Consider the following 7,766-nt stretch of genomic DNA (forward strand, 5'->3'; position numbering starts at 1 on the left):
TATTGTCCTAGGCTGAAGTTGGCTGAAATTTCAGGCTGAAATTCTTATCCCAAACCAAAACAAAGATTAATTATGTAATATTTTCATAGCATCTGTCTCTTGGTTTGGATTCACCCAAGAGCAACACTGAGGTAAGGACTTGGGGGCAAGCAGTTTGTTTGAGAGCCAGTGAGCACAAGTGAGGGAGTAAGGGAAAATCAGTAAAGAGTGTGTTACTCAGTTGCGGGCGTCTAGACCTCAACCCTGATGTGGACCTTTGAGGAACCATGTATAGTATATCTCAGAATTGTTTCACCTAGGGATAGGGAATCTGGAGTATTTAGTCTCTGGTGCCAGTCCGTATTGGTCATGGTTTGCCCTTGAGGATGTCAAATTTCCATTTCTTTCTTCCCTTTGTCCGTCCATCCTTCCTTCCTTCCTTCCCTCTTTCTTTCCTTCCTTCCTTCTCTCTTTCCTTCCTTCCTACTTTCCTTCCTTCCTTCCTTGCTTCCCTCCTTCTTTTCTTCCTTCCTTTCCATCTATCCTTCCTTCCTTTCCTTCCATCCATCCACTCTAGGCTCGCGTGTTAATTGACTAGTCTCTAGTGATAAACCATGCCAACATGAACTTTGATCAAATGTATGTAAATGGTAGATAGATAGGTAGAAAGATACGTGCATGCATATATAGATAAATGTCAATGGAACTGTATTTGGAAAAGTACAGATAGGCTGTCCATACTTTATCTTATGAAACAGTATTATCTATCAGAAAGAAGGGGAGAAGATATTCCACCCCTCTTTCACTGTCTTATCCCTGGACAAAAGTTCCAGAGTTTGTTCAAAAAGATAACTGGCTATTTATTCCCTTACTTCACGGATTTTGCTTTTGAAAGAGCCAACGCACTATGCCTCCCCAAACTCACCCTGCTCTTTCTGGATCCATTCAGAGCCTGAAACTCCTAGAAAAGAACAAGGCAGGATGCATTAGGAGACTGAGACAGTGCATCGTATCCTGAGAGATTTGGTCCCCTGGAATAAGACTAGGGAACTAGGAGAAGAGACCAGGCAGCATTATATCCTCGGTATTGGAATTCAACATACTCTGGTAATTCAGAGCATCAGGCAACAGGGTGAGAAGGTAATTTTAATTCAGTCCAGTAAGGCTGCACATGATGAAGGCCTGCTCAGCACAGGAAATGAAGGAGGGGACTTTGATTATCACTTTGCTTCCCAGGAGTGGATCTAAGAGTCAGCACACAGGAGGACAGGGATTCTGGCAAACACTGACGACTCCTCATTTCATGATGAATACAGAAACAAAAACAAGAACAACAATACAGAGCCTATGGAAAGGTGAGAGAAGGGAAATATTCTGAAGTCTCAGAGAAGGTATATGGCTCCAAGAATGGATACAGTATATAACTAAGAGTATTTAAGGATATTTGAGGATAAAAAACTAGAAGAAGTTTGCTTTTTTCCTTTTGAGGAAGATTAGCCCTGAGCTAACATCTGATGCCCATCCTCCTGTTTTTGCTGAGGAAGACTGGCCTGAGCTAACATCCACGCCCATCTTCCTCTACTTTGTATGTGGGACGCCTACCACAGCGTGGCTTGACAAGCAGTGCCTAGGTCTTCACTTGGGATCCGAACCTGTGAACCCCAGGCTGCTGAAGGAGAACTTGTGAAATTAACTGTTGTGCCACTGGGCTGGCCCCTAGAAGAAATTTTTAAAAGAATATTGAGAAATTCTCAATATAATTAAAAAAGACTCAGACTCTGATATAGAAATAAAAATTCCTAAGGAGAGAACATACAGGTAGGAAGAAAATGCATGTATGGTGAAAATAATATAAGCCCCTCTTTACAAAAGGAAAATATCAAATTGGAAATACGTACCCTTTTTTAAAAAGACAGTCAGTTTTAAGGAAAACTAAAAGGCAAATCTTTTGAACTTAAAATTACCAAGTTTATTTAGATGCTCTGCTGCAAATTCCTTGCCCTGTTTTTAAGGACACTGAGTTTATGAATTAGTAAATTAAAGGGAGCCTTTGTTAGCTGACCAATTTGCGAGACGTAACGTTCTCTACTACTTAACTTTGATTATCTTCTCTTCTTCATCACAGGTGAACAAGTCCTCTATTGTGTCTTCCCGTCACTCAAAGTAAAGCAAAAAGGATGCCCTTGTCAAAGTTATTTTATTAGAGAGCTTGAGTTTATGAGTCTGAAATTTAAACATTATTGTTTTTACAAATGTTCAAGTTGGTGAAACAAGTTTTAGATAGTGGTGAAAAGATGTGGAACTTGGCTAGTGTAGGAGATAGTAACAGTTCATTCACGATGACTATGTAATTCATTTCATATGTAAGAAACTTATATTGAACTTAGTGGATTTTCTCCCTTTCTCCTTTTCTGCTTCTGTCTGGGTTTTTGTTCCCCAATATAGAGATACAGTGTAATTTCTCGAATTTGAGACAACAGATCACTCTTGTCTTTACTCTACCATGGTTTAAAAATAAAAGTGCTTCCGGAAATGCCTAAACCAAAAGTATAATGATCAGACACTGGAAGTTAACAAAGAAACTAAGAATACAACAATAGGAAACAGAATCTCTGCTACAGAAACCTGTTTCAAACGTGAGACCTTTTCTGAGGCTCATGGGGAAAAAAGGTAAATTAAAAAAAAATTATGAAAGTGAATATTATTGACATGGAAATAGAGAATCAGTGATTTATTTTCAGAATCATAGGTGAATCATAGGTGTTCCTTGGGGACAGAAACAAAAACAACTACGACAACAATCATGATCAAAGAAAAATGATTTGGAATTTGAAATAGAGGGAAGGATGCAGAATGATTGGGCTCCCCACATTCAGGCTAAATCAATTCTAAAAACCCAACATAGGCACACATCTAATGGGGGCGTGCTGGGGAAAGCTCATACCAGCTTGCGAGAGCCGATTTTTAAATTTTCAGAATTCTGTGAGCTGGTCATTAAACACAGCCATTATTATACATGACAAGTTGTAAACATATAATTAAGTAAATTACATTAAAAACAAAGATCATAACTCAAAACTTATCACTCCCTAATTATTTTACTATTATCTGTGAGCTTGAAGTTGTTTATATCTATTGTATCTCTATGGAGGAAATACTGTATAACCATGAACTGCCTGCATCTCTTCCCAGCCCTGGGCTCAGTGATGTCACAGAGGTAATTAACAATCAGCCAACGTGGGAATATTTACACCCTTGAAGTCAACAAATGCTACAAATCGGGGGTTGGTTTATTGTTTTGTTGATTGTCTAGACTGCAGAAAGTAGATGGAGAAAACGTTAATAATGGAGAGTAAATTTGAAAGTGTGCTGTGTATTTAGTCATTATATTGTGAATAGCACAAAAAGTAGAAGAAACATTCTTCCAGTGTTGAAAAATCATAAAAGAATTCACTCAGGTCATTGACAGATGAGTGAAGTTCTGACTTAAATCTTTGTGATTTCACTTTCTTCTTACTTGTTAATGTAAAAGAAACTATCAAACAATGTTTATGTTGGAACCACACTCGATCCTTGATTTCAACCATAGGACACCTATTTAACAAGAGTTCGGTAAAGATAAAGGAAATTATTCAGTGAACATCAATTAGCCACATAGGATTTAGAATAAAGAGAATTACATATTTTTTTGTTATTTGTAATTTGTATGCTACGCATCCTATTTATCAGTAAAATTTATAATAAACATACATAGGTATATATATATATTTTTTTTGAGAGCTGGTTTTTAGATATTTACTAGTATCTAACTGCCACATTCTCTTGGTTTTCATGGATTATAAGAACAAGGGAAAAGTAATCCTCAAGCAACAAGGGAGGCAAAACATGATACTAACAAAGGAAACAAAGATGACACCTTTCTTAGATGATTTTCTTTGAAGACACCAAAAGCTAAGAGACAATGAAGGCAGCTACAGGATTTTGGGAGAAAATATTGTGATCCAAGAAGAAACATCCAATCAGGGTGCTTTTTGTATGTGTAGGCCACAGAATGACATTCTGTGATACCCAGGGTCCCCGAAACTATTTCACCATGTTTCCTTCTTGAAAAACTTACTTGACTACATCTTCTAACTGGCCAAGAAAAATCAAAACGAGGAAGTCAAAAATGGGAAAACTTCTAAGAGGAGGCGCTGAAACAAGATAACTATGAAGAATCAATAATTGCTGTGAATTTGGTTACAAGACAAATGCAACTAGAATATTTGAAGAATTCTTGAATTAGAGGATATAATCAAAATAACTTAATTAAAAAGAAGGGAATAGAATAATGATCATAATTTGTTAGTGGTTGTACTGATTTCCTGGCTCGAGATGAGTAAGACATAGAGAGAACCAGGCTTTAGAAACTCTGTAGTTATTTCTTGAATGTTTTAAAAAAGAATTTGTTTTAACTATTCCTTCAGTTTTCTAAGACATATCAATTTTTCTTATCTTGTTCTGCTTGCCATTTCTTACACTTTCGTTAAATGACTTCATTCCCTTCAATGTAGAACCATATTATGGCTCCTATTCTCTTCCATTTCCAAATATATCTATTTTTTTTTTGTTCACCTTGTAGATCATTCAGTACCCTGTTCAGTTATTCCTTTTTAAAAATTTTATTGACTTTATTTTTTTAAAGCAAGTTTTAGGTTCACGGCAACATTGAGCAGAGGGTACAGAGATTTCCTAAATATCCCCTGCCCCACACATGCATAGCCTCCCCCATTATCAACATCACCACCAGATGGGTATGTTTACTACAATCGATGAACCTACATGGACACATCGTGATCACCTAAAGTCCGTAGTTTACATTACAGTTCACTCTTGGTATTATGCACTGTGTGGGTTTGGACAAAGGAAAATGACATGTATCCATCATTATGTTATCATACAGAGTAGTTTCACTGCCCTAAAAATCCTCTGTGCTTTGCCTATTCATCTCCACTCTCCCAGCCCCCCGCAACTACTGATCTTTTTACTGTCTGAATAGTTTTGCCTTTTCTGGAATGTCATATAGTTGGAATCATACAGTATGTAGCCTTTTCAGACTGGCTTCTTTCACTTAGTAATACGCATTTAAGATTCTTCTATGTCTTTTCATGGCTTGATGGCTCTTTTTTTTCGCACTGAATAATGTTCCATTGTCTGGATGTACCACGGTTTATTTACGCATTCACCTACCAAAGGAAATCTTGGTTGCTTCCAAGTTTGGGCAATTATGAATAAAGCTGCTGTAAACATGTGTGTGCAGGTTTTTGTGTGGACATAAGTTTTCAACTCCTTTAAGTAAATACCAAGGAGTATGACTGCTAGATTGTATGGTAAAAGTATGTTTAGTTTTGTTAAGAAATTGTCTTCCAAAGTGGCTGCATGCCATTTTGCATTCCCACCAGTAATGAATGAGAGTTCCTGTTGCCCAACATCCTTAGTATCATTTGTTGTTGTTAGTGTTCCAGATTTTGGCCATTGTAATAGGTGTGCAGTGGTATTTTACTGTTGTTTTAGTTTGCATTTCCCTGATGACATATGATACGGGACATCTTTTCATGTGCTTCTTTGCCGTCTGTATATCTTCTTTGGTAAGGTGTCTGTTAAGGTTTTTGGTTATTGGGTTGTTTGTGTGCTTATTGTTGAGTTTTAAGAGTTCTTTGTACAGTTATATCTATTTTTTTTCTATTCTTCCTTCTTCATCATGTTATCTGTAAGGCCTATTTCCCAAATTTCACTTTTCCTCAATGCCTAAAACCCTGGTAACATCTAATGGGCTCACCACCTCCCAGGTATAATTGGAAGATCTCTTCTCTATAAAGTGTCAGGCAGCATGTTATTCAGGTAAAGGAGATGGTGCAGAGGACCAAACATCACAATGAACTTTGCTAATATCCTTCATTCTGCCAATCAGTGACTATCGACGCAGGAAGAGATCCTAGACCGTAGGTGTCATGCTCTTGCTGTAGAGATGAGAAGATGGAGAGAAAGAATCTTCAAGGGGATCTATTGGTTAATCACAGTTCAAAAGCCAGGACCTAATGCTCCAGACTCTCATTTTACTGGTTAAAAGTTGTGCTTTGGTTTTTTCTTGTAAGTGAGGACTATAATGATGAAGCATGGGTAGACAAGAGGAGGGAGATAGTAAAGGCTAGAAGAGGCCTTCTGATGAGCCCTCTGAGAGCTATGATCTAACCAGTGGCTAAATTATGTCATGTGTACCTCTCCACTTTGTTCATTATCCCTCCACGAAACCCACAGTGCTCTGGCCTGTGTTTTACTATCAGAGCTCCCCTTTCACATAAGTGACTTTCTTAGTATGTGGTGTTTTTACATCCCTTGTAAGGGGCCCCTTGTTTCTCCTGACAATTTCTGTCACTCATTGCTCAGTCTGAGCTGCCTTATGTTCCTCTTAACGAGCTTATCTCCAGAGGGCATTAGCTAGATAAATCTTTGAATGTATGCCACATGCTTTCTTTATTTCTTTTTCTTATTTTGCTTTTTCAGGGTTTATTTTAATCCAGGATTATTACAGGCTCTTCAGATTTAACATCCAATGCTTCTTAGCTTGGGTCTGAATTTTTTTTAACATCTTATCCATTTTTAAACGTACAGTTCAGTAGTGTTAAGTATATTCACATTGTTGTGCAACACATCTCCAGAACGTTTTCATTTTGCAAAACTGAAACTCTGTACCCATGAAACAACAACTTCCCATTCCCCCAAAGGTTTGACCTTACCTTACAGGTTAATGACACTTAACAAGACAGTTCTCTGGACTGTGATCAAAGAAGGAAACAGCTCCCAATTCCTAGGACCTAGTTTTTACGTGAAGATGAGGATGTTAGGATGGTTTTCTTAAAACTAGGGGGAAAAAACTCATCAAAAGAAACTTTCATCTCTTTAAGTGTAATAGTCGTTACGTATCTGTATATAAATACAAGTTGAATGATCCTTGGTCCCTGAATCATCAATATTTTAAATACAAAACAACCATAGCCATGAGTGATATGTGGCACACAGCACCCAGACCTTTGCTGTGGCAATTCTTAAATACATTTGTAGTTACAACACCCACTCCTCTTGGTGTTCTAACTTGATGCAGTTTCTATCTATGAGGCAGCCCTAAATCTTTGCATTCCCAGAGGAAGCCTGCCATCTGTTCATCAAACTTGGAGTTGTTGGAGGGAGCAGCTGCGGTTTCTATCTGAATCTGAATGTGTGTGTGTTAGTCATTAAGAAAAAAATTTGTGCTCATTTGTGTTTTGAGTCATAAGTATGCCATCAGTAGGTCCCAAGAAAACTGTCAATGCCATTCCCAAGGGAGCGAGATCTGGATTCTGTTCCCAGCAATACAGCCCTGGTATATTTGGGCAACTCACATGAAATCTCTCTGCTTTGTCTCCATCTAAAAGTGGAAAATGTTTTTTAAAAACTTATTTTTTTCTCTGGTTGAGAATATAGAGGCAGCTCTTTGGTCTCCTACCTTTTCGTTTCAGAGAGCAGCTTACGTTCAGCTCTGGGAGCAAAGTTCTACTTGAAGAGAGAGTCCAAGCAGCAGTCGTGGCTGAGGGTTGGGAAAGGCCCCTTGGAGAGCAATTGGTCCAGTGCTCTTCAATCTTCAGATTTGCATATGATCTTGCCGATTTTTGCATTATCTTTATATCACCTATTATTTGCTTGATATTTATTTAAATAGAGTTCAGATTGACTCACTTTTAACACTTACTTTATGCTACGTAATAATATTT

Source organism: Equus caballus, chromosome 3 (assembly GCF_041296265.1).
Source record: "Equus caballus isolate H_3958 breed thoroughbred chromosome 3, TB-T2T, whole genome shotgun sequence".
Lineage (NCBI taxonomy): Eukaryota > Metazoa > Chordata > Mammalia > Perissodactyla > Equidae > Equus > Equus caballus.